Below are 26,924 nucleotides of genomic sequence, written 5' to 3'. Positions count from 1 at the left end.
GTAAGGATATTCTTTGCTCTAGGCCATGGCAATTCAATTTCAAACTGACTGTCAATTTATTTTTGTAACTTTATATAAACTTTGTTAGGGAGGCAAAAACACAAATTACTTACTTTAGTTCAAGAGGCCAAATATATTGTCTTTCAATTACAATCCTTACGACTTTTGAAGGAAACTTCCCTTTGTTTCCTTCCAAAATAATTTTCGGGCTACAGAGAGTTTCATTTAAAAATCTTTGTCACATGAAACAATTTCTCTTAAGGTTATGGTGACCACTAGTATGGATTAAATTTAATATTTTATTTTTATTTTATTTTTTTATAATTTTTTAAAATTTATTTTAATTTTTGTTCTTTACATATGTGTCCTTATTCCCCATAACCCCCAACCCCCACTTATGCCCACCCCCTTGTTGTCTGTGTCCATTGATTAGGTTCATATGCATGCACACAAGTCCCTTGGTTGATCTCTCCACCTTACCCCCACCCTCCCTTACCTTCCCTGAGGTATGACGTGCTGATCGATGTTTCTCAGTCTCTGGATCTGCTCTTGTTCATCAGTCTATGCCGTTCATTATATTCCACAAATGAGTGAGATCATGTGATATTTATCTTTCTCTGCCTGGCTTATTTCAATTAACATAATACTCTCCATCTCCATCCATGTTGTTGCACATGGTAGGAACTCCTTTTTTACCACAGCGTAGTATTCCATTGTGTAGATATACCACAGTTTTTAAATCCACTCATCTGCTGATGGGCATTTAGGCTGTTTCCAAATCTTAGCTATGGTGAATTGTGCTGCTATGAACATAGGGGTGCATATATCCTTTCTGATTGGTGTTTCTAGTTTCTTGGGATATATTCCTAGAAGTGGGAACACTGGGTCAAATGGGAGTTCCATTTTTAGTTTTTTGAGGAAACTCCATACTGTTCTTCACAGTGGCTGCACCAATCTGCATTCCAACCTTACAGTGCACGAGGGTTCCTTTTTCTCTGCATCATCGCCAACACTTGTCGTTTGTTGATTTGTTGATGACAGCCCTTCTGACAGGTGTAAGATGGTACTGCATTGTTGTTTTGATTTGCATCTCTCTGATTATTAGTGACTTTGAGCAGGTTTTCATATGTCTCTTGGCCTTCCTTCTGTCTTCTTTTGAAAAGTGTCTATTTAGGTCCATTGCCCATTTTTTGATTGGGTTGTTTATCTTCTTTTTGTTAAGCTGCATGAGTTCTCTGTAAATGTTGGAGATTAAACCCTTATAGTTGATATCAATGGCAAAAATGTTCTCCCATGCAGTGGGCTTTCTTGTTGTTTTATTGATGGTTTCCTTTACTGTGCAAAAGCTTTTTATTTTCATGTAGTCCCATTTGTTTATTTTCTCTTTAGTTTCCATTGCCCTAGGGGCAGTATCAGTGAAGAAGTTCCTTCGGCATATGTCTGAGATTTTTCGGCCTGTGGATTCCTCTAGTATTTTTATGGTTTCTCATCGTATGTTTAAGTCCTTTATCCATTTTGAGTTTATTTTTGTGTATGGTGTAAGTTGGTGATCTAGCTTCATTTTTTTGCATGTATCTGTCCAATTTTCCCAACACCTTTTGTTGAAGAGACTGTCTTGACTCCATTGTATGTCCATGCTTCCTTTGTCAAATATTAATTGAGCATAGTGATTTGGGTCAATATCTGGGTTCTCTATTCTATTCCATTGATCTATATGTCTGTTCTTGTGCCAGTACCAGGCTGTTTTAAGAACAGTGGCTTTGTAATACAGCTTGATATCTGGTATTGAGATCCTACCTACTTTGTTCTTCTTTCTCAGGATTGCTGCAGCTATTCGGGGTCTTTTTTTTTATTCCAGATAAGTTTTTGGAAAGTTTGTTCTAGGTCTGTGAAATATGTTGTTGGTATTTTAATGGGAAGTGCATTGAATTTATAGATTGCTTTGGGTAGTATGGACATTTTGATGATGTTGATTCTACCAATCCATGAACATGGTATGTTCTTCCATCTGTTTATGTCTTCCTCTATCTCTTTTTTCAGTGTCCTGTAGTTTTCTACATATAGGTCTTTTACCTTCTTAGTTAAGTTTATTCCTAGGTACCTTAATTTTTTTGTGTGTGATGGTAAATGGGATTGCTATTTTAGTCTCTCTATAAGTTCATTATAGGTGTATAGAAATGCCATAGATTTCTTGGCATTAATTTTGTATCCTGCTACATTGCCAAATTCATTTATTAAGTCTAGTAACTTTTTGATGGAGTCTTTAGGGTTTTCTATGTACAGTATCATGTCATCTGAGAATAAGGACAGTTTTACTTCTTCTTTTCCAATTTGGATGCTTTTTATTTCTTCTTCTTGTCTGATCACAATGGCTAGTACATCCAGCACTATATTGAACAGGAGTGGTGAGAGTGGGCATCCCTGTCTTGTTCCTGTTCTTAGGGGAAATGGTTTTAGTTTTTGCCCATTGAGTATGATGTTGGCTGTGGGTTTGTCATATATGGCTTTTATTATGTTCAGGTATGATCCCTCTATTCCCACCTTGTTTCGAGTTTTTATCAGGAAAGGGTGTTGGATTTTGTCAAATGCTTTTTCTGCATCAATTGATATGACTATGTGATGTTTATCTCTTAATTTGTTTATGTGATGTATCACGTTTATTGATTTGTGAATATTGTACCATCCTTGCATTCCTGTGATAAATCCTACTTGGTCGTGGTGTATGATCTTTCTGATGTACTGCTGGATTCAATTTGCTAGAATTTTGTTGAGGATTTTGGCATCTATATTCATGAGGGATATTTGCCTGTAATTCTCTTTCATTCTGTTATCTTTATCTTGTTTTGGTATTAGGGTGATGCTGGCTTCATAGAAGGAGCTGGGAAGTGTTCTTTCCTCTTGAATTTTTTGGAATAGTCTGAGTAGGATAGGTTTTAGTTCTTCCTTGAATGTTTGGTAAAACTCCCCTGTGAAGCCATCTGGCCCCGGGCTTTTGTTTGCTGGAAGATTTTTGATGACTGCTTCAATTTCTTCCATAGTTATCAGCCTGTTGAGATTTTTACAATCTTCCTGAGTGAGTTTTGGAAGGTTGCATTTTTCTAGGAATGTGTCCATTTCCTTCAGGTTGTGTAGTTTGTTAGAATAGAGTTGTTCATAGTGTTTTTTAACAATCCTTTGTATTTCTGTGGAGCCTGTTGTTATTTCACCTCTTTCATTTCTGATTGTTTATTTGGGTCCTCTCTCTTTGCTTCTTGGTGAGCCTGGCTAGAGGTTCATCAATCTTGTTTATCCTTTCGAAGAACCAGCTCTTGGATTTGTGGATCTTTGGTATTGTTTTTTTTGGTCTCTATGTCATTCATTTCTCTCTGATCTTTATTATGTCCTTCCTTCTGCTCACTGTGGGCTTTTCTTATTGCTCTCTTTCTAATTCGTTGAGTTGTTGAGTTAGATGATTTCTTACCATTTTTTCTTGTTTTTTGAGGTAGGCCTGTAGAGCTATAAACTTCCCTCTCAGGACTGCTTTCATTGTGTCCCATAGCATTTGCATTGTTGTGCGTTTATTGTCATTAGTCTCCAGGATGTTTTTAATTTCTTCTTTGATCTCATTGATCACCCAATCATTGTTTAATAGCATGCTATTCAGCTTCCAAGTGTTTGAATTTTTTGGAATGTTTTTTATTATAGTTTATTTCTAATATTATGCCATTGTGTTCTGAGAAAATGCTTGAAATGATTTCAATCTTTTTGAATTTGGGGAGACTTTGCTTGTGACTCAGTATGTGCTCTATTTTTGAAAATGTCCCATGTGCACTTGAGAATAACGTATATTCCGTGGCTTTGGGGTGAAATGCTCTGAAGATGTCACTTAGGTCCATTTGATCTAGTGTGTCATTTAGAATTGCTGTTTCTTTGCTGATTTTTTGTCTAGAGGATTTATCCAGTGATGTCAATGGTGTATGAAAGTCTCCTACTATGATTGTATTGTTGTCAATCTCTCCCTTGATATCTTCCAGTTTTTTTTTATGTATTTGATTGCTCCTGCATTGGGTGCATATATGTTTACCAGAGTTATATCTTCTTGTTGAATTGCTCCCTTTAGTATTATGTAGTGGCCTTCCTTATCTCTTGTTATGGCCTTTACTTTGAGGTATATTTTATCAGAGATAAGTATCGCAACCCCAGCTTTTTTCTCATTTCCATTTGCCTGAAAAATGTTTTTCCATCCCTTCACTCTCTGTGTGAATCCTTTGCTCTGAGGTGGGTCTCTTGTAGACAGCAAATAAATGGGTCATGTTTTCTTATCCATTCAGCTACCCTATGTCTTTTGATTGGTGCAATTAATCCATTTACATTTAATGTTATTATTGACAAGTACATGTTTGTTGTCATATTTTTCCTTAGTGTTTGTGTTTCTTTTTGCCTTTCTCTTTCTTCTTTTTATAGCAGTCCCTTTATCATTTATTACATTGCTGGCTTGGTAGTGATAAACTCTCTTAGCCCTTTTTTGTCTGTGAAGCTCCTGATTCCACCTTCAATTTTGAATGATAGCCTTGCTGGGTATAGTATTCTTGGATTCAGACCCTTGCTTTGCATCACTTTGTATATTTCATTCCATTCCCTTCTGGACTGGTGTGTTTCTGTTGAGAAATCAGTTGATATTCTAATAGGAGATCCCTTGTAGGTAACTTTCTGTCTCTCTCTGGCAGCCTTTAAGATTATTACTTTGTCGTTGGTGTTCGCCAATTTTTTTTTTTAAATATATTTTATTGATTTTTTACAGAGAGGAAGGGAGAGGGATAGATAGCTAGAAACATCGATGAGAGAGAAACATCGATCAGCTGCCTCCTGCACACCTCCCACTGGGGATGTGCCCGCAACCAAGGTACATGCCCTTGACCGGAATCGAACCCGGGACCCTTCAGTGTGCAGGCCGACGCCCTATCCACGGAGCCAAACCGGTTTCGGCGGTGTTCGCCAATTTAATTATGATGTGTCTTGGTGTCGGTCTTTTGGGGTTCAACTTGTTTGGGACTCTATGTACTTCTTGGACTTGCATAGTTTTTTTCTTGCCAATATCAGGGAAATTTTCTGTCATTATTTCTTCAAAGAGGTTTTCTATTGCTTGCTTCTCTTCCTCTCCTTCTGGTATCCCTATTAAGCAAATGTTGTTTCATTTTGTGTTGTCCCAAAGCTCCCTTAGGCTCTCCTCTTGCTTTTTAAGTCTTCTTTTCAGTTGCTGCTGTGTTTGTGTGTTTTTTCCTACCTTGTCTTCTAATTCGCTGATGCGGTCCTCAGCCACTTCTAGTCTACTGTTTAAGCCTTCCAATGTGTTCTTTATTGCAGCTATGTCGTTCTTCATCTCATCTTGGTTTCTTTTTATGTTGGTGATGTTCTATTTCAGCTCCTTATAGTTCTCATTAAGTTTTATGTATTTGTCATTGAGTTGTGTGTGTTTGTCATCCATCCGTTTAAACATCCTTATAACCATTACTCTGAATTCTTTCTCTGTTAAGCTGCTAGCCTCAATTTCATTTAACTCCCTTTCTGGTGATTCCTTTTTCTTTCCTTTGTGGAGTGCTTTTTTGTCTCCCCAAGTTTTCCTGAAATGCTTTAATTGTAGATCCAATTGCTTTGCTACCCAGGTTCTTTTGGTGATGGTGCTACTGGTGTAATCTCTCAGTTCTCCTGGGCTTGGTAATCTAGTGTAGCTCCCTACTTGAGCTATTTGGGTTCTCTTGATGTAGGCCTGTGAGCTTGAGAGGCACAACTGTGGTGTCTTGAAGTCAGCAGCCATGGAGGGGAGTATCCCAATTTTTGCTGTCTTGCACCCTTAATTGAAATCACACGTGCCCATTGGGGACTCACAGTGGTACCAAGGAACTGTCTGTCAGCGTGATGTGGCTCAGGGGGCCTGAACTCTGGAAAGGCATGACTGTGATGCCCAGAGTTCTCTAGTTATGGGGTGGGCAGACTCAGCTTTCACTGCTGCACCTGTAGTGGATAAGCGCTTACTCCCAGTGGTGGCTCACAGGAGCACCCGTGGTAAGTTTGCCAGCGAGGCACACTGAAGCACTCTGAAGGGCCCTGGCAGTGTAGCTGTGTAATTGAGGTGCCTAGCTTCTAAAGATTTCTCTTTAGGGCAGATCCTATGGCCTCAGGGAGTATTCAGATTCCATGGTGTTATTCAGGGTGGGATCTGGGTGTGGCTATATTGGTTGCCTGGAGACTGGAGGGAGGGGCTATCTCTCAGGAGAAAATGGCAACCAGGGCTTAGATATGACTCAGCACCAGACTTGCTTCCACCTCTCCTGGACCATCCGCTGCCTACTCTTCCCAGATTCCACAACTCCACCCCTTCTGCTGCACCTCAGCCACAGGTAAGTGTCTGTATCCAAAATGTTCTACGAACTAGGTTCACTGGAGAAAGGCGCAGGCCCCAGCCTAAGGAGGGACCGCATCTCTGCAAGTTCCTCTCTTGGTGGCACTGTGCAGTCTGGCAGCTCTTCATGGCTGCCTTTGAGCTCAGATCTCAAATCCAGACTCCAAGGTCTAAAATCCACTACCTCCCGCAGTCCCGTGGACCCCCTTTTTTTTTTTTTTCAGTCAGACGCTTTCCCTGTCCTCAGGGACGTGGCTTGGCGCCGTGTAGTTTCTCCCTGACCTTCTGGGCACTGAGGTCTGGCAGATTCTACTGCCTAGATCTTTGATTTTACCTTTATCGGGGGGATCTCTGCCCTTCCTGGTTGCAAACTGTCTCTCCAGCTGCGCCTCCTTCGCCAATTCGGGAAGGAGGTGTTTCAGCTGCTCCCTCTATTTGTTCTGGGACACAGCTCAGGACACGTCCGTCTATTCTGCCGCCATTTTGTCTCCACCCAAGAACTGGGCCTCTTAAAGGTGAGACTTCATATATGAACCCATGGGAGGGACACAGAATCAAATGGCTAGACAACTTGAAGGAGTGAAACAAGCCAGGGAGCAGGAGTGATATTCTCCAAAGAGGCTCCTTTGCAACCAGGTTCTCAAGGTGACTGGTTAACATGATGGTCCTGTGTCAGCTTAAAGAGGTTCGAGGGGACATCATTCAGCTGAGACACTCTAGAGTGAGGAGAACGGGTGGTGCCCTTTTTATATCCTGGCCAGACTCTTCACCCACTGGTGCAAGAAACAGGTCTTCCTTTCTGAGGAAATTCTGGTCATATTTTCCTTTTTGTTATGTTTTCAAAGGAAGTTGAAATGTGGGTTTTATGTGAAGTTTTCTGATCGTTAAATGTTGGGAACTAACTCCAATTTTGGAAATTCTTTTGAGGGGACAGTAATGTCTTCTGTGGGATGAATCTGATCCACCGGATGCCCTTTTACAACCTCTGCTGAGGGTGGACATTTGGAGAAAAGTGGGACATGGTGAGACAGAGCAAATACTCCCCAAATCATAAAGCAGGAAAGAACATATTAGGGGTATGATGGAGGCTTATTAGCATCTCCCAAGATGGAGCAAATTGAAGACATGTGGATTTTTGTTTTATGTTTCTCAAAGGGATATATGACTTCTAAAAGCTCTGTAACCCTACCTTAGTGACTGGCTACTCACTTGTGGCCACCCATGAGGGACTATGTGTGCCATGAGCGGAGGGATCAGACAGCAAGAAGCTGAAAGCCACAGATGTGGGGGCTACCACATTGCCCATGCTGTCCTGCTTACCCTAGAACTGTTTCCTGGGTGTGGAGCAGGAAATGTTCTTAGAGAGATTGTCAGCAATATAGAATCTCAGTGCTCTAAACAACCTTAGCTGTCATCTGTTTAACCCTATTGTTTCACACAAATCAACTGAGCCCAGAGAATGAGCGACTTCTTGCTCTCAACCTCACACAGCTGGTTTATGGCCAAGCTCAGACAACAACCCAGGATAGCATCATATCATAAGAAATGTCTGTTTCCCATTACCCTTTGTCCTCCCACATCTGTCCCATTTGGAAGGCTGAGTTTCTGCAGTGAGCCAGGTTTGAGTTGACCTAGTGAAACAAGAACCACAAATAAGTTCCTGTTACCTGGAAACAGAACAGCAATTCTTGTCTTAAAAACCTTCCCTACCCCTCACTTCCATCCTCACCCCAGAAGGAGTTGTCATAAAGGGCATTTGTGACATGAAAAATTCAGATATAGCTTCATTTGGTATCTTCATGAGACTTTTCATATCAAAAATTTTGCAAGGCATGGGGGAAAATCTTTCTCAAATTATGCACCGTTATTTAGGGCTCAGAAAAGAGAGATACCAAATTATGTTATGCTTTGTTTGATTATGACTAAGAGCTTAGTAAGTGTACATGCCTGACACTCTGTAAAATGTTCATTTCATACACATTACTGCATTTAATTGGCATTATTATTCCCCCTTTGACAGTTGGGGAAGTGAGGCTTTAATAGGCTCACTTTAAGTGAGGCTCTAAGTGTGCCCAAATGCTCACAATGATGAAGTGATAGAGCCAGGATTTGAACCCACATAGATGGACCAGAGCCCTAAGGTACTGTAGCTGAGCTTCATCCCTGACTCAAATCCCAAGTGATACTAAATACTTCAAAGGTCCATGTTTTTCACTATCCTGGCACCTAGGTAGCTACTCTAGTCCTTTATGCAAAACACCATGCTGCGCCCACTCTATCATTTTTTTTTTCCAGGTTTCAAAAATGTGGTCTTCCCTCATTATGCCAATTAGACAGAAACAGATGGTCTTGTACTCAACAGTTAACCATTCAACATTTATGGAAGAAAATCCTGGAAGGTTTATTCTAAATATGAAAGTGTCAGTCCAAAGGAAAAAATTTAAAACAATTCTTGGGGCCGGGGGGGGGGGGGGGAGGGGGGGCGGGACTCTAGAGGAAGACTTTCTGCACTTTACCAAATGTCATGGGATGTGTACACTATAATGGCAGAATGTCTTGATCCCAGAAGAATACACATAAACAGAGGAGGTAATTGGATTCATTATTTTGACACCTGAAAGGATAATAAGAAACCCTTAACCCACCAATAATCAGCTGAGTGCACTGTCATTGTGTATCATTCAACCAGACGATGGGATATCACATTAGCAAGCTGACTGGCCTATTAGAGCAGTGGTTCTCAACCTTTCTAATGCCGCGACCCTTTAATACAGTTCCTCATGTTGTGGTGACCCCCAACCATAAAATTACTTTCGTTGCTACTTCGTAACTGTAATTTTGCTACTGTTAATGAATCGTAATGTAAATATCTGTGTTTTCCGATGGTCTTAGGCTCTACAGCAGCGGTTCTCAACCTGTGGGTCGCGACCCACAGGTTGAGAACCGCTAGCAGGTCGCCTAAGACCATCGGAAAACACAGATATTTACATTACGATTCATTAACAGTAGCAAAATTACAGTTACGAAGTAGCAACGAAAGTAATTTTATGGTTGGGGGTCACCACAACATGAGGAACTGTATTAAAGGGTCGCGGCATTAGAAAGGTTGAGAACCACTGTATTAGAGGCATATAATTCTTTCATATACTTAACACAGAAGTGGATAGGATTCAAAACATCTTCCTTGTCTCTGACATGCATCCAGATTTTTAATAGCAGCTAAGTACCTTACTAAGCAATTGAATAAAATAATGCATTCAAGCCCTACAAAATTTTTTCAGGCCTCTTTTTATCTCTACATTTCACTGATGGAAAATGGGTTGTAATTCAAATTTTTAGATTAGGCACATGCTGTGCAATAGATTTTTTTTCTTTGTAAAATGCAAGCATTCCAAACTATTGGAGTAGTTAAGCAATTTTGATCATTTTGAAACTAGCTGTCAGATTTAATCTGTGCTAAAGAGACAGAGGGCAAATGTATTCTGAAGCTTGTTATATAATTTACAGATTATTTTTACAATTTATATCCCATCAAATAGAGTATATTAGGCTCTCAGAGAGCACTTAATGATCAATTAATTTTAGCAAAGCAATCCTAGTAGCACTTATGGGACAGAAATGATTAGACCCTTTTCTAGCTGAGTCCCAAGGTCAATTCATCAAATATGACTGATTACATTTTCTAATGGTTTCTCTAGGCCCATTAAAGAACACTCAGCTATTCAGACTCTCCATTGATCATGACATTCAAAATTTGCTTGGATGGCTCCTGACAAGCAAAAATGTATTCTCTAATCTTTAACCACATAAACAATAGCTAACCACTTGTAATTGAGTTTAAATTGATTTCAGGTGGCTTCATAGAAAAGCAATTTCTACAACAGATTAACTTCTTAATTAAAGTATATTAAAAATACTGTCAGGTGTAGAAATCCTGTTATAGCAGAAAATTATACTTCATTGACATTCATTTATAAAATAATTGCTATTCTGTTCCCAGGTAACAGGTTACTTGTCTGTGGTTCTTGTTTCACTGGATCAACTCAAACCTGGCTCATGGTAGAACATCAGTCTTCCCAATGGGACAGATGTGAGGAAGGAGAGAGGGTAATGGGAAATAGACATTGTTCCTAGCATGATGCTGTCCTTGTACTTATGTCTGCAGAAAGGTACTTTTCTCAGGGGATGAACCCTTTCTGCACAAACCATAGACTCCCTTAAATGAGCTGAGAAATGAGGAAAAGCAGTGCCAACCTCCACATCAGTAGTGACTCAACAGGTTTCTGTGAGGCATTCTACAGAGCATTTTAAGTGGACTCCATCCCTCTCCTCTAAGTCCTTGCTTCTCAAGAGTGGTTTTCAGATCAGCATCAGAGTCATAGAAATCGGAGTCTTAGGCCTCTGGTGCCCCACCCCAGACCTACTGAAATAGAATCACCATTTTAATAAGATCCCCAGGGGACTCACTTATGATATTAAAGTTTAACGAGTATCTCTCTATGAGAATGTTATGTTTGCATTCCCATTATCTCAGGCTGCATTAGAAACATTTGGTCAGTTTGGTGAAAAACAAACAAAAACCAATGACACTGATTGTTAAGCATTATGTAAACCAAACAATTTCCTCTGCATTTTCTACTTTTCATGTCCCTTTCTTCAAGACTCTCCTAGCTTTCTATATTTCCTATTTTGGCTGCGGATACCCCGGTGAATTCAGTTCCACTTACCAGTTCTGGCCAAGGACATGGGACATATGGAGTTCTTGATTTGGGCCATAGTTGGTTTTAGAATTAAGCTTTATCCCTTTACTGACCACACCAATCTGGGATAATCTGACTTTGGCAGTTTGCTCTCTTGGCACTGAAGCCTTTGGCTCATGCTCCTAAATTGGTCCCAGCCTCTGTCATCCATATCCTGGGGATTTTTTGCTGCCTTTTGCACTTACATTTTTTATCTTGCCCACCTATTCTACTTCCTATTCTAACCTGTCTAAACTTAGGGTTGTGGCATTGACTTCTAAACTATCCCATAGGTGGCAGCCTCCAGCCTGCAGTCATGTGGCTTGTGGTAGTTCAAAGGAAGGTACATAAAAATGCATCTGTACTCAGCACCCACATGTATTTAAGAAAAAATTGGTTTAGAACATCGAATCCCAGGTTTGGCTACACATTTGAGTCCCCTGAGGTGATTCAAATTTTCTGATTCCCAGGGTCCATCCTAGATCAGTTTAAATCAGAATATCATGACCTGAGCATAAGTAGTTATGAAAAACTCCCCGTGATTCTAACATGCAGCCAGAATTAGTGAACAGAGTAAAGAAACTTCCCTGCCACAGCCATGCCCAACCCCACTCTATCTTCTATGCTTAACAATTTACTTCCCATTATATTCTATTTAGTTTCTCTCTCCCACACCAGAGCTTTTAGAAGATAGTGAATGAAGAGTGTAGGGCTTCTGTGTGTGTGTTAATGGGAGGGAAGGATAGGAGGAAAAGGGAGGGGGGAGAAAGACCATGCATACATTATCCAACTAGCCACTCCAACATCCTCTCATTTAAAGTGTACAACTAGTGCAGAAGAATCACAAAAAGTGATACAATGTAACCCCATAATCATAACCACCACCAAGACTGGAAGAACGGCAGACATAGCATGAGGGAAGAGCAGATATTTTTCCACTTGCAAATATTCAAAAAAAAAAGAGAAAAATACCCCTCTTTGTGTCCACAAGTGGCAGTTCTCAACCTGTCCTGAGCATTCTAAGTCTTGTAAATAAAGCTGAGAGGGCACCAGATGCTCTGTCCATGTCTAAGATTAGCATGAGATGGAGAAGACAGAGGCAGCGCCACCCACGCCAGGGCTCCTGCCTGGTGCCTGCCCTGGGTGAGTCTGAGTCTGCCAGGTTAGAACACTTGCTGTGGTGAGTAGGAAACCAGGAGTCTCCTGACAAGCTTCTGCTGCTTATCATTTCTTTCATGGATTTTATAACACTGATACAGTGTGCTTGGTTCTCTTTAAGTGTCATCCCCAAAGCAGCAGATGAGCTGCACCTGGGAACTTGTCAGACATGCAAATACTCTGGGGGGATGGCCCCACCCCAGAGCTACTGAATCAGAAACTGTGGAGGTGGGGCCCAAGCAAGCTGTGTGTTAAGAAGTCCCCTAGGCAATTCTGTCTCACACTAAAGTTTGAGAACCACTGCTTTATTTTACAGTTACTTAGAGATTGCTTATGTGTCCCCTCAGTCTACTTTTTCACCTGGTCTGGTAAGGGGAGTCTCCACTGAGACTCTGCCTGAGCAGGCGCTGACTGGCCAGTCCTGCAGTCCCCGCTCCGACTCTGAGCCTCTGTTTTCCAGGCTCCTGACTGGCCCCTGATCTCTGTGGTCTAGTTTCCTGGATGTAATCTTTGCCCATTGAACCTAAGGGAGTTGTAGTCTTCTTCCCACCTCAGTTTCTCTTCCAGGCTCTAGCCCCCCTCCTCCACCTGGTCCTTTCCACTCCGCTTCCTTCTTTCCTGGTTTGCAACATTTAGGTAGCTACCTATATGTGGATATAGGTAAATATTTTAGAATGAAAGAATTAAGCACTTTTTGGTGTCCAAATCCTTCTACCTATTATATCTCATCAGCTCATTGTTATGTTCAAATAAACATCTCAAGTATTATCCCTATGTAACAGCCAGCAACACTGAGGCCAATCTAGGTTACAGTCCATTAGTAGTAAAAGGCTTGAATTTGGATCTCTTAAATCCTACTCAATGCTATTTCTGTAACAGTGAGAAATTGTAACCCACCCCACCATTCTTTTGACATTGTTTCTGTAAATACTGACTCTGACTAATATGTAGCTTGTAGATACACAGCATGTTTGTATAAAAATCCTAGGAACTTACTTCAGAAGATGCAGACTCCAACCTTCAGTCATCCCAGCTCTAGGAGAATTATTGATCTTCAACTGTAAAACCAGAATGACACAGACCAGACCATCACTTCACCAGTTTCAAGGATCTTATTGTAATGGATTTTGTTGGTCTGCATGTAGAGAACTTTTCAACTCCCTCTTCTTGATCTCTATTCTGCTTTGCCTCTCCCTTCTTATAAAAACCTCTGTCTGCACCTCTGATGTAGGGAGATGGGCTTTGGGGCAAGAGTCCCCCATCTTGTTAGGTGGCCAACACTAAAATAACCTCTTTCCTTTCTCACTAGCACCTGTCTTTCATTGCAGCAGGCAGCTGAACCTGGATTTTGCTTACATTTCCACTAAGCTGCATTTTTCCCACTTTTCTTTCTTCCTTCCTTCCTTCCTTTTTGATTTTTTTTTTTATTGATTTCAGAGAGGAAGGGAGAGGGAGAGAGAGAGAGAGAGAGAGAGAGAGAGAGAGAGAGAGAGAGAGAAACATCAATGATGAGAGAGAATCATTGATTGGCTGCCTCCTGCATGCCCCCGACTGGGGATTGAGTCTGCAACCTGGGCATGTGCCCTTGACTGGAATTGAACCCGGAACTCTTCAGTCTGTAGGCTGAATCTCTATCCACTGAGACAAACCAGCTAGGGCTTACGCACTTTTAATTTATCTCTCCAGTGGCATTTTCCACTCTCCCCAATAGCACACCATTAACATTTCAAACAAGGCCCAGATTTGAAATTAACATTTACTTACAGCAAGTACTGGTTTAAACCAGACAAAGTGCAAAGAATATATTTTACCTTGTCACACTGCTGCACAACAAAAATTTAGCAGAAAAGGATGGATGTTTGGGCCATGCAAAGGGGTCACCTGCCACCACTGTGATTGGTTCCTGGGGTCAAATGAGCCTCTGGTGATTGACAAGGGTGATTAATGGGTCAATAACTTCTGCAATGGTTAAGAAGTCAAGAGGTTTTCAACTTGAACTTATTAGTTCATACTTACCGTACCTCTCATTTCTTAGGAAGATCAAGAATAAATTTGGGCATTTAACAGACAATGCGATTCTTTTCAGGATCTTCTGCTGCAATCTCTAGTATCTGAACACTGATGCTTTGCCTAGAAAAGAAGCACCCATCTTCCAGTCTTAGCCTGTTCAGAGGGAAAGGGGTGAAGGCCCTGAGCTGGGACACAACCATTTCCAGTGTGTGCTGAGGAGGTTGAATGGACTACTCACCTATCCTAGGTCCTGAACCCATGTCTCAGTCTCTCAATGCAAGCCCTGTGGCTTGGTACTTAGATTGAAACGTTAAACTCATACAGGTGCCTGTCACCTCAGCCTCCGTGGCTGAGGCCTTGACCACTGAAAACCCACTCCCTCATTGCATCTGTGTCTGTGCTTGCTACCTGTGTAATCCTCTGAATTCTAATCTCGTCCAGCCTATGGGGAGGCCAGACCATGGCCATGCCTTCTGGTTTGGCTGAATAACAGATTCTTATTGCAAATTTGCCTTTGAGACTAACACAAACCTCAATCCCATTTCTCATATTATCATCTTATTTTCTTACTTTCTCATATCAGCATCTCATCTCACCTCACATACTTTCTAGATGATCCACCCCAAGCTCAGCCCACCTTCCAATACAAATTCTTTATGGTCATTTCTGACCTATGGTTCCTATGAACTGGCACCTATTCTCTTCAGCTCAGGCAATGGTCAAGTCTGCACTGGGCTCAATAAATGACAGTAAGAAAAAAAATTAATGTGTGAAGAATGGAATAAGTAGATGAGCTACATTTATAGAACTGCATTTGTATAAGCATAACCAGACTGGCCTTGGCTTTCAAATATTAAGCTAAAAAGAATTTATCATCCCTTCCCCAAGTCAGTTGACTATGAATCCCACAGGTATTTCTATGCCTCCTCACAGTGGTCTGAATTGTCAGTTATTGTGAGAGAACCTGACAGTAAAGAATATGGCAATGAGAGGATGAAATAAAAAGAAGTAGGAAAGTCCTGGCTGGATGGCTCAGCTGATTACAGGTTTGATTCCCTGTCAGGGCACATATCTGGGTTGCAGGTTTGATCCCCAGTTGGGGAGTGTACAGGAGGCAACTGATAGATGTTTCTCTCTCAGTTTTCTTTCTCTCCCTCTCTCTCTTCCTCTCTCACTAAAAAAATCAATAAAAACATAACCTCATGTGAGTATTTAAAAAAATAAGTAGAAGAAAATAAATGATTCAAAAAATAGCTTTTAATGAGCACTTTACTCTGTCCCAAGCACTCTGCTAAACACTTAGTACACAGTAGCACACTCAATCACTGCAACAGTCCTATATAATAAAAGCCCAGCGACCAACCAACATAATGACCAGAACGACTAGTCGACCAGTCGCTATGACCTGCCCTGGCCACCAGCGGGCAGGTGCTCAATGCAGGAGCTGTCCCCTGGTGGTCAGTGCACTCCCACAGTGAGAATGCCGCTTGGCTGAGCAGGATGAGCGGGGTTCCCACAGCGGGTGGGTGGGTCCACAGCCACTCAGCTGACCAGGCCACACCCCCCACCAGTCCACAAATCCCGTGCACTGGGCCTCTAGTCTTGTATAATGCAGTATTGTTTCCAACTGAAACTGTGGTCAAGTCAGAATGTGGTCCCAAACCTGTGTTCCTAACACCTGTTTAGCTTCTTTTCTCACAGACATGGATTCTCTGCCCTTCTACTTAGTTCACTCCTTCATTTTGGCCCCAAGAAGTGGTGGCTTGGTTTCCATCTCCCACCATTGTCAAATGTGATGTTTTTGCCAACAATCTTCTCTTTGATGTTATGTAACACCAGTATAAACACTTGAAACATTGAAAAACTAAGTTGACTAAATAGGCTGAGTAATTGCAGCTCATCTATCCTGAGGAGAGGACTGGACTTGGGTCTCATTTCATGTCATATAACCTTGAAAACCACTGGCCATTTCTGAGGCTGCTCTCTAGCATTCTATGCCTCTATGTTGTTCAAAAATGAAATGAGCTATTGACATACAATTACTCTGTAAACTGGAAGTCACCACAAAAAAAAAATAAAAATTACCATCATGTCAAAAAAGTGTTCAACTCTTTTTTTCCACTGAATTCAATAACTACCTATCAGCCAGAGAGGGAGACAAGACCTTTTATGTCTGGGTTCATTCCAACAACAATACTTTCTATAAACATTCATTAAGGTCCTAACATGAGCCAAGCACCTTTACAGATATTTTTTTTTTTCTTTTCAGAAACAAGAGACAAGACATTTATGACCAAGTTACCTCTGCATCTTTTAATGTTTTGGTGGGTATTACACCTGCTGTGAATTAAATACCTAGAGCTGGACATGGATAGTCAGTTAACTGGGATTTGGACACTATGGTTTGATTCTAAAAGCACCAAATTATTTTCATTCTGCTTCAGCATCTTGCCACAGGCAAATTGGTGTGGCCTATGAGGCAAGGTCAAGTTGCTTTTTCATGGAGGCCATTTTGTCAGATGAATTTTCCACAATACACTGAGGATGAATCACAGTAGATGCATCACAGCTCAAAATGCATGGCCTGCTGAACATGAGTCAGGACAGTATAGACCTATAGACAGTCTCATTACCAGCTTTCTACTTTTTTTCATCTTGCTTTTCTTCCTGGGTGTGTTCAGCTTTTAGATTTTTTGTTATTAACTTTATACCTTGTCTTAGTAAGAACGAAGCAGCCAATGGTTTTTCAGAGAAACGCATTCAATATAAACAACCATGATAGACTATAGTATTTCTCTATTTCTTTTAAATCAACATATACCAGAAACATATTTTTAACAAACTTTTTTATTGAGGTATAATTTTAATACCTTATAATTTACCCACTTAAAATACACAATTCAAGGGTTCTTAATATGTTTACAGAGTTGCAAAATCATCACCACAATCAATATTAGAACATTAGTATTACTCCTCAAAGAAATTCCATACCCATGAATGATAACTCTGCATTTTCCCCTAAACTTCTCAGTCCTAGACAACCAATGAAATACTTCATTTATATAGCATTTGCCTATTCCTGACACTTTATATAAGTAGAACTAGAGGCAAGGTGCACTAAATTCATGTACAAAGGGGGGTGGTATCCCTCAGCCCAGCCTGCACCCTCTCCAATCTGGGACCCTTTGAGAGATGTCCGCCCACCCTTTAGGCCCGATCCCACTGGGATCGGGCCTAAACAGGCAGTTGGGCATCCCTCTCACAATCCAGGACTGCTGGCTCCCAACTGCTCGCCTGCCTGCCTTCCTGATTGCCCCTAACCGCTTCTGCCTGCCAGCCTGATCACCCCCTAACCACTCCCCTGCCAGCCTGATCGACGCCTACCTGCTGCCCGGCTGGCCCAATTGCCCCTAACTGCCCTCCCTTGCAGGTTTGCCCCCCCCCAACTGCCCTCCCCTGCAGGCCTGGTGCCCCCAACTGCCCTCCCTTGCTGGCCTGGTCTCCCCCAACTTCCCTCCTCTGCTGGCCTGGTCACCCTAACTGCCCTCCTCTGCTGGCTTGACCACCCACAACTGCCCTCCCCTGCTGGCCATCTTGTGGTGGCCATCTTGTGTCCACATGGGGGCGGCCATCTTGTGTCTTGGAGTGATGGTCAATTTGCATATTACTCTTTTATTAGATAGGATTATCCAATAAGTGGCCTTTTGTGTCTGGCTTCCTTCACTTAGCATAATGTTTTCAATGTTCATCTATATTGTAGTTCCTGGAAATTCTACATTGCTTCAATTAGGAACTCAAACTCAACTGATTCTTCTCATGGAATTTTGTATTGTTTTAGCTTCTCTTGGAATAGTAATAATCCTATCTAATAAAGAGGGAATATGCAAATTGACCATCACACTGTCACAAAGATGGTGGCGCCCAGTCTCCTCAGCCCCCCCAGAGTCCCCCAGTCCTTTCAGCCCCGCTGGGAGTCGGGGGTGGCAGGCGCGTGGTGCAGCCAGATCCGCCCTCAGTCCCCCAGCCTCCCAGGGCTGGCCCGAGGCACAGGCAAGCCTTGGATGGCAGCTGCCCAACTGCCCAGGGCTGCCCGAGGCTCAGGTAACCAGGGCCAACCAAGGCTTGCGCTGCTGGCAGTGGCAGTAGCAGAGGTGTGATGGGGGCATTGCCTTCCCCTGATCGCTGGGTCACCTCCCGCCCTTGAGGGCTCCTGGACTGTGAGAGGGGGCAGGCCGGGCTGAGGGCCGCACCCTCAGTGCATGAATTTTCATGTACCGGGCCTCTAGTAAATAATAATAATATTAGATGCCTATATGCATAGAGTTTCATCCTCACAGCAATCTAGAGGGGTGCATCTATGCTCACCACTTTCCAAGTTAAGAAACCAAGAAATGTCATAGTGTTTATTAAGTGATAGAGCCAGTATTCTCACTCAGGTCTCTGAATCTAAATCTGTTTGTCTCCTCTATTGCACACAGGTCTGTCTTGGAATATAAGTCATAATTATCAGCAGCATCATGAACACCTTCAGGATATGTTTCTGTTTCTCTGCACCATGGCTGTGGCTTTGCCTTGCACCAGAGGAGGAGTAGAGAACTACCTCCTTCAACATGAAACCCCTTCAGATATAGCCTATATGGGAAATGAGGCAGGACACACAATGCTGAAGACTGTGGGACTCCACAGTCCAAAAGACTTAGCTTCAAATCCCATAGTTTTTACCTTTTAGTTGTGAGTACTTAGGGCAGTCACTTCCTCATTCTTGATTTTCTCACATGTAAAATGAAAAGGATAGTTCCAACATTGTAGGGTTGTTATGGAATGAAATAAAAAAATGAAGGCTTAGCACAGTGCCTAGCACAAAATAAATGCTGAAGAATATTTACTATTGTTGATTATTATTACCCCACTAGACAAAGATGGAATGGCATTTCATCAGTCATTCAGGCAGCACACACGCTCCTGTTGTTTGGGAGGTAAACTCATTGGCCTTCTATGATCATATCTGAGGTACCTTGTTAAAGGGGGAAAGGTTTTAATGCAAGAGGTAATAAAGAAGGGGCAAAGCTTGCAACCCTGGGCAAGAGAACACCCAAGGCCCAGAATAAATGACCTGCACAGAGCCAGCACTGCAGGGGACAGAGGGAAGAGCCAAAGGGGAGAGATGCTGCCATGCTATCATGCTTTTACTGCAGCAAACTATTGATGGAGAAGCAGCTTTTAGAAAGTTCACTGAATCTTACAAAAGCATGACTACCATAGTAGGAAAGTTTGCCAAATTATGCAATTTGTAGCAAATGCTCCTTTCCGCCCCCACAGTGATGTTCAGCTTTTGGCTGTGCCAAAAGCAGTTGCTGGCAAGGAAATCGCTTAAAAAAATTTTTTTTTGGCATATGGCAAAAGACTTGGAAGTAGAAAAAGAACCATAGAAGACATTTTCCTTAGCCATTTATTTAAAAATTTTCTGGATTTGGCAAAATGGCATTAATCAAAATGCATAATTCATAATGAAACTCATTTCAAAGCTTTTAATGAGAGAAATAACTTCTTGTGAAAGTTCTGGATAAGTAACCTAACTTACTAATACATTCTCATATGCTCAATAAGAATGTACAAGGATATTTAGTGGAACATTTTTTAATATATTTTATTGATTTTTTTACAGAGAGGAAGGGAGAGGAATAGAGAGTTAGAAACATCAATGAGAGAGAAACATCGATCAGCTGCCTCCTGCACACCTCCTACTGGGGATGTGCCCGCAACCAAGGTACATGCCCTTGACCGGAATCGAACCTGGGACCCTTCAGTCCGCAGGCCGACGCTTTATACACTGAGGCAAACCGGTTTCGGCAAACAATTTTTAATAATTTTTAAAAACAATTGGAAGTTTTAAAATAGGAGAGTAGCTAAGCAAAGTATAGTATATGCATTAAAAGAATACCATAGAACTTTTAAATTAATAGACTATTTTCATGTTGATATAGGATGATGGGCAATGTAAAATGAACAAAAAAGCAACCCATGTAACAATATATGTATTTGGTTTGTTAAAAATGTATAAAGATACATGATGCAATAAGCAGATAATATATTATAGAATTGTACACTTGAAACAAGTATAATTTTATTGACCAATGTCTCCCCAATAAATTTAATTTAGAAAATGAAAAACAATGTATAAAAAAGGCCTGGAAGGAGACACTAAAACTGTTTGCACTCTTGGCCTTTGGGGAGAAGACTGGGTTGAGATTGGGTGTCAAGAACTTCCACTGTTTACTGCCTATGCTTCCATGCTCTATTTTAATGCCACGTATATATTCTTCCTTGTGTTCATTCACTCTTTGCTGTTCCTCCTGCCTTGAAGGGGCTTCATCTCTCAGGATTTAACTTAAATCTCAACTTATCTGACCATTATCTAATTCACAACCACCACCTACTTCCCCAACACTCCCTACCTCCTTTCCCAGCTTTTCATTCTTAGCACATGTTACCTAATATTTTACATATAGGGGCCCAGTGCTTGAATTTGTGCACCTTGAAAAAAACTGTTGGGACACGAGGCTGCAGTGAGCACAGGTGCAGGTCTCAGGCCATCCTCCCTGCCCCTGCTTAACCCCTCCTTCCTAGGCCCACAGTCCCTTGTCTGCCAGCAACCCTGCTCCCACCGCCACCCCTCCCACATGCTGATGGCACTGGCCCCTCTTGCACCCGCTGATGGCGCAGAGTGATTGGGGCCAGCGCCAGCAGTGGGTGTGGGTGGGACTGGTGCCTTGAGTGGGTGCAAGCAGCGGCTACTGCCCTGATTGCCCCTCAGGAGCAGGGGGAGGTGGAGAAGTCCTCAGGGGCAATCGGGGCTGGCAGGTACTGTTCACACCTGCTGACAGCACCATGTGATCAGGACCAGCGCTGGGCACTGGCAGCAAGTGTGAGCAGCAGCTCTGGCGCTAGCAGTGAGTGCAAGCAGCAGCTCTGGCGCTAGTAGCAGGTGCAAATGGGAGCAGCGCTGAAGGCAGGTGTGGTCGCCAGCAGCAGGTGCGAGCACCTGGAGGGACCGTGGTGCATGGGAGTAAAGAATAACCACCAGAGGCTTGTCCTGATAAGAGCAACCAACGCCCCACCTTGGTCTGGGGCCCCCACTCACCTGCTCTACCATCCTGCTGTGGCCAATGCCCGCCATGTTCCACACTCTGCCACCTGCTGCTGACACTGCCATGTTCCACGCATGCCCCTTGGTGGTCAGCACACATTATAGCAACTGGTTATTGGGTTTGGCTGTTCGGTTGTTCTGCCATTTGGTCTATTTGAGTTTTATGTATATAGATTATATTTATGTCTTCTTTATTATCTGTCTTTCCCCCATAAAAAATGGGAACTCTGTGAGAGCAGAGATTGTGCCTGTTTTGTTCACTGTTCTATTTCTACTGCCTAGAATAGTGTCTGGCCCTTTGTAGAAACTTAAAATCTGTCAGTTCACAGAATGGGTGAATGTTCATGAAACACTTTGACAATAAACTGCTAAATATATGTATACTAGAGGCCCAGTGCATGAAATTCGTGCATGGAGAGGGGGGGTGTCCCTCAGCCCAGCCTGCACCCTCTCCAATCTGGGACCCCGGGATCAGGTCTAAACGGGCAGTCAGACATCCCTCTCACAATCCAAGACTGCTACCTCCCAACTGCTCACCTGCCTGCCTTCCTGATTGCCCCTAACTGCTTCTGCCTGCCAGCCTGATCACCCCCTAACCACTCCCCTGCCAGCCTGATTGATGTCTAACTGCTCCCCTGCCAGCCTGTTTGCCCCCAACTTCGCTCCTCTGCCAGCCTGGTCACCCCTAACTGTCCTCCCCTGCAGGCTTGATCACCCCCAACGGCCCTCCCTTGCAGGCCTGGTCCCTCCCAACTGCCCTCCCCTGCTGGCCTGATCTCCCACAACTGCCCTCCCTTGCAGACCTGGTCCCTCCCAACTGCCCTTCCCTGCTGGCCATCTTGTGGTGGCCATCTTGTGTCCACATGGAGGCAGAATCTTTGACCACATGGGGGCAGCCATCTTGTGTGTTGGAGTGATGGTCAATCTGCATATTACTCTTTTATTAGATAGGATAGAGGCCTGGTGCATGGGTGGGGGCCAGCTGGTTTGCCCTGAAGGGTGTCCCGGATCAGGGTGGGGGTTCCCTTGGGGCATGAGGCAGCCTGGGCCAGGGGCCTGTGGTGGTTTGCAGGCCGGCCACACCCCCTGGTGACACAAGCAGAGGCCCTGGTATCTGGGGTTTATTTATCTTCTACAATTGAAACTTTGTAGCCTGGAGCGGAGCCAAGCCTTCTGCTCCCTCGGTGGCGGCAGCCATTTCTGTTGGGATTTATTTATCTTCTATCATTGAAACTTTGTAGCCTTAAGCGGAGGCCTGGGCCAGCCAGGGTGTGCGGAAAGCTTGGCTTCCTCCATCGCCAGAGAAACCCAAGCCTTCCTCCTGCTCTCTCCGTGGCCACAGCCATCTTGGTTGAGATTAATTTGCATACTCGCTCCTGATTGGCTAGTGGACATGGCTTGTGGGCGTGGCTTGTGGGTGTAGCAGAGTGATGGTTAATTTCCATATTACTCTTTTATTAGATAGGATGTGTGTGTGTGTGTGTTCATATGTGTACAGTGTATATATAAGTATATGTTTATTTATGTCTGTGTATATGTGTGTATAAAAATGTAATAGTATTTGAAATTTTAACAACTGTCAAAGGCAGGCATAAAGATATTGATGCTTGAAGGACAGAGGAGGCCCTCCTGTACAAAGAACTCTTAAAACCTTCCTGTGACTTCTTCACCCCTGTTCTTTTACTTTTATTCTTGCCTTTTAATTGGGGTTAATTTTCCTTCACTTTTTTCCATGGTAGTGGTTCTATACTAGAACCTCAGTACTTGTATGTTGAAAGCTGCCCATTGCCTTCACTAGCAGAGAGGTGTGGACAAGGAACCCAGAAGGCTGGTCAAACTTGAGGCTCTGGCAAGGGTCAGAGCCATACACCCACTGACTGGTGGAGACAAAAGGAGCTGAAGCAACTTCCAACTTTTAGTCTTATGTAAGTCTTTGCTGATGGGCTATTATTGAGCTGTTACTGGAAATTGCCTGCCTAAGGGCTATGGGTGGATCCCAAACCTGAATAAAAGGGATCGCAAGGCCAGAGCAAAGTGGAGTCCTCTCTTGGGGTTCCACCTGGCCCCCAATTTCCAAATTAGTATTTTCTTGTCTTGTCTCTTTCATTTGCTTGCGGCCTCCTCCAGAGCCCGAACCCTGAACCTGAACCCAGAACCACGCGTGACGTGGGGGGTACACTCACAACTGGCACCTTTGATGTGGGACCTCTGGAGGGGATGATTTCTCTTAGAACGAAGAAAGTAAGATTTCACCAAAAAGGTGGGGAAGAATTCACCATATAGGTGAGGGGAATTCACTGCACGCAAAGCCCACAATCAGCTGCAGAATTCTCGATCTGTAAGTAGGGTGGGAACGTCTTTTTCAGCCAGGCTAATGGGGCAGAATTAGGTTATAAAGCAAACTTTATTATAGACTTTTGGTTTGTATGCTTAAGGAATTAAAGTTTCAGAAGGTATTCTCTTAGAGTTTTTGCTTGATGTTATAGAACATAACCCTTGGTTTCCTGAAGAAGGTACATTAGATCTTGAATGTTTGGCAAAAATTTGGTCAAAAGGCAAAATTATAAAGAAATTGGAATATCAAAAGGTACTTTTTTAAATCAGGCTGAAAAAAGAGTGCCGTGGCCATCTTTAATGTGGTTTCTTGTTCAAATTAAAATCTTAATTTGTATTTGGAATCTAAAATCTGTAATAAGAAATGAAACACCACTGCCAAAACTGCCTCTGGTGCGGAGAATTTCAAAGGTGGCAGGAGAGGGCAGAGCTATAAGCTCTCCCGCAGAAAGATTACTTAAAGCTTTGTTTAAAAATTACTGTAGAACATCTTATGATAACCAAATTTTGGCAAAGATAAGCTTAAGTGCTAGTAATTATTTCGGAATGTGAAAAAAAGAAAAAAATTAAGATCTGTCTTAATCTATTAAGCCTGAAAAGATATGCAGCCAGGTCTGTTACTGAAAACTTCCCCCAAAGCAAGCAGGATGTGGGGGAAGGGAGACATGTGGCAATCCAATATGGACGCTCACTCCCCGAGAAAGCCATTTTAAAAGATCTCATCTTCACCATGCTTTTTTCTGGCTAGTGACTTAAAAATTTTTACAAAATTTATAAATGAATCTGGGATTTCTGTGCACGTGTAAAGAGAAAAGCTAGCTTAAAAACAAATGCATACAACTGTCCAATTTTGGACATTTATAGAGTTTTTTAGCTGAGCTTTACTCTTTGCCATGTTACAGTATCAAATCCAAAAGATTCTTTCCCTCAGAAAGATGGCGGATTTGACCCCGGGGGGGAAAAAATACAGGCTGGCTTCCCAAGGCAATCTCTAAGGGAAAAAATGTGGCTCTTTTAAAATTTCCAGCCCAGAGGCAAGTAACCAGCAGGAAGAGATAGCAAGTTTGCATTTGAATAGCTACAGGTTTCCTTCTTGACTTCCCCAGCAGAAAAATTATGGTCATTTTAAAAGTCAAGCAGCTGGACCAGGCCTGTCTGCTGGAAACTTAAAAACTTTGAAGTTTACTAAATCAAATGAGAATAACTTATATCTAAATATATTGAAATGCTATAATACTGAAATGTTGATCTGAGTATGCCTTGTATGAAGTCTAGAGGATACAATTTAATCTATTAATTGAATATGCCTTGTATTTTATTTGAAATGTATCCTTAAAAATGTAAAAGTATTATTGATTTGAGAAATGCTAAGTATTTAACCTCCTACCTAAAATTTGAAGCTCTAAAAGTTTAAGAATTAAACTGGGAGAAAATTAAATTAAATTAAAATTAAATTTCTCCAAATTAAATTGGGAGAAATTCTGTAATTGTGGTAACTAAATGCCTAAAGTATAGAAATTTATCCTTGAGAAAATAATTTTTGTGTTTTCTCTGAAATAATTAGGAATTCAAAATATGTTACTTATTGGTCTAATTAAAAAAGAGGATTAATCCTGTGATCCAGTTTAAATTTAATTGATATTCTTTAAGATAATTTAAGTATATAATCTTTAAATCATATATATAAACATATATATATATATATATATATTTGATCTTTCCAAGTTTATTTCAAGACTTTGACTGAAAATAGCTTTCGGACATTCCACGGGCCCTGAAATGTTTTTGAAAAGTCTGTTCTCTCTTAAATATTTTTTTAATTAAACCGATTGATACTTGAAATCACATGGAAAGGTTTATCAAATAAAAATTAATCAATATATTTTACTTATATACATATATTTTAAATGTTATGAAGGTCTTGGCCTGTAAGAAGGGCAAAATAAAGTAACAACATATTTCTTAAATACAGCCAAATTTTTCAACAGCAGTAGAATTTCAAGAAAGACAAAAGCCACAAGCAGCCTGCATTTTAAATAGGCTGGGGGTGGGGCAACGTTTGTGTTTTGTGAATCAGACCTATCAGTTTACTAAATTTGCTTGCTTTGCTTTTTTAATAAAAATACCTACTTAAATTACTTTATAAATCAGCTTTTTAAAATATAATCAAGGTCTCATATAAATTAAGTTATATGAAAAGCCAATATTTTTATAAACTATTAAATTCTAATAAAGCCACCAGAAACAGCTAGTGAGATTTCTGTTTATCTGCAATATAATTTTGACTGTCTATCTTTTAGGGATTTTGGTTTGCTCTTCCCTTGTTTATTGTGAGAATAAACAAACCATCTTTTCTGTTAGACAGCCACCATTTTGGACTGCCTGATTTGGTAGTTGCCATGTTGGCCACATGGCTTGCCGCTTTCCTGGAGGCCGCCATCTTGAAACAGCAAAGGCCAATCCCTCCCTTTGAATTGGCCAATGCTTTGTAAGCAATTTGACTGTTTTCTAATAAAGTTACTGAGACCTCCCATGATCCCTCTGTATATGCAAATTAGCCAAAAGGGATACTCTAAAAATTTAATTCTAAATTTAATAAAAAGGAGAAATTTGAAAATTTTGAAATCTCTTCCACTAATATTTTCAGTGTAAACTAAGATTGTTATTAAAGTATTAAATCTGACAGTAAAATAGTAGTCAACCTTACTGTAAAGTTACTTGTAATATAGCTAGCTATTTGGCTATACTACCCAATATTAAGCAGCAGCTCTGTAGGTTGCTTGGTATAAAAAAAGGAAAAGGTTTTTAAATAAAACTCTCTGTAACCTGAAAACTATTTTGAAAGGAAATAAAGAGGTTTTCTTCAAACATTTGACGAACTGTAATTGAAAGTCAACATATTTGGCTTTATAAACTGAAGTAAATAATTTGTGTTTTTGTGTTCTAACAAAGTTTATGTTAAGTTACTCAAAGACTAATTGCAGAAGTTTAATTAATGTCATTTGTTGTCCATAACCTAGGACAAGTGAAGTTAAGAAATAGGCTTTATTTCAAATTATTTAAATTGGCTAACTGAAATAAGTGAATATTCATGAAAACTTAATTGTACTGGACAAAAAACTGTTCCTGAAGTATTAACTAAAATTTTTTTTATTGA

General features: G+C 41.5%; 1 long non-coding RNA gene across 3 annotated transcripts in view; it reads left to right on the top strand.

Moving 5' to 3' along the window:
• The window catches only part of LOC308245188, a 37,669-nt gene that overhangs the window by 9,612 nt on the left and 1,133 nt on the right, over positions 1-26,924 (top strand). The window contains exons 1-3 of one of the 3 annotated variants that reach the window (XR_013960224.1): positions 4,378-6,377; positions 16,556-16,610; positions 18,765-20,446. This is a non-coding gene — a long non-coding RNA (uncharacterized lncRNA). Of the gene's footprint in view, positions 1-4,377; positions 6,378-16,555; positions 16,611-18,764; positions 21,819-26,128; positions 26,256-26,924 lie in introns of those variants that run through there. The other 2 variants (XR_013960223.1, XR_013960222.1) reach the window with 2 other exon arrangements.

The sequence above is a fragment of the Plecotus auritus genome, assembly GCF_963455305.1.
Source record: "Plecotus auritus genome assembly, chromosome: 3".
Lineage (NCBI taxonomy): Eukaryota > Metazoa > Chordata > Mammalia > Chiroptera > Vespertilionidae > Plecotus > Plecotus auritus.
This window is presented reverse-complemented; position numbering and strand designations above follow the sequence as displayed.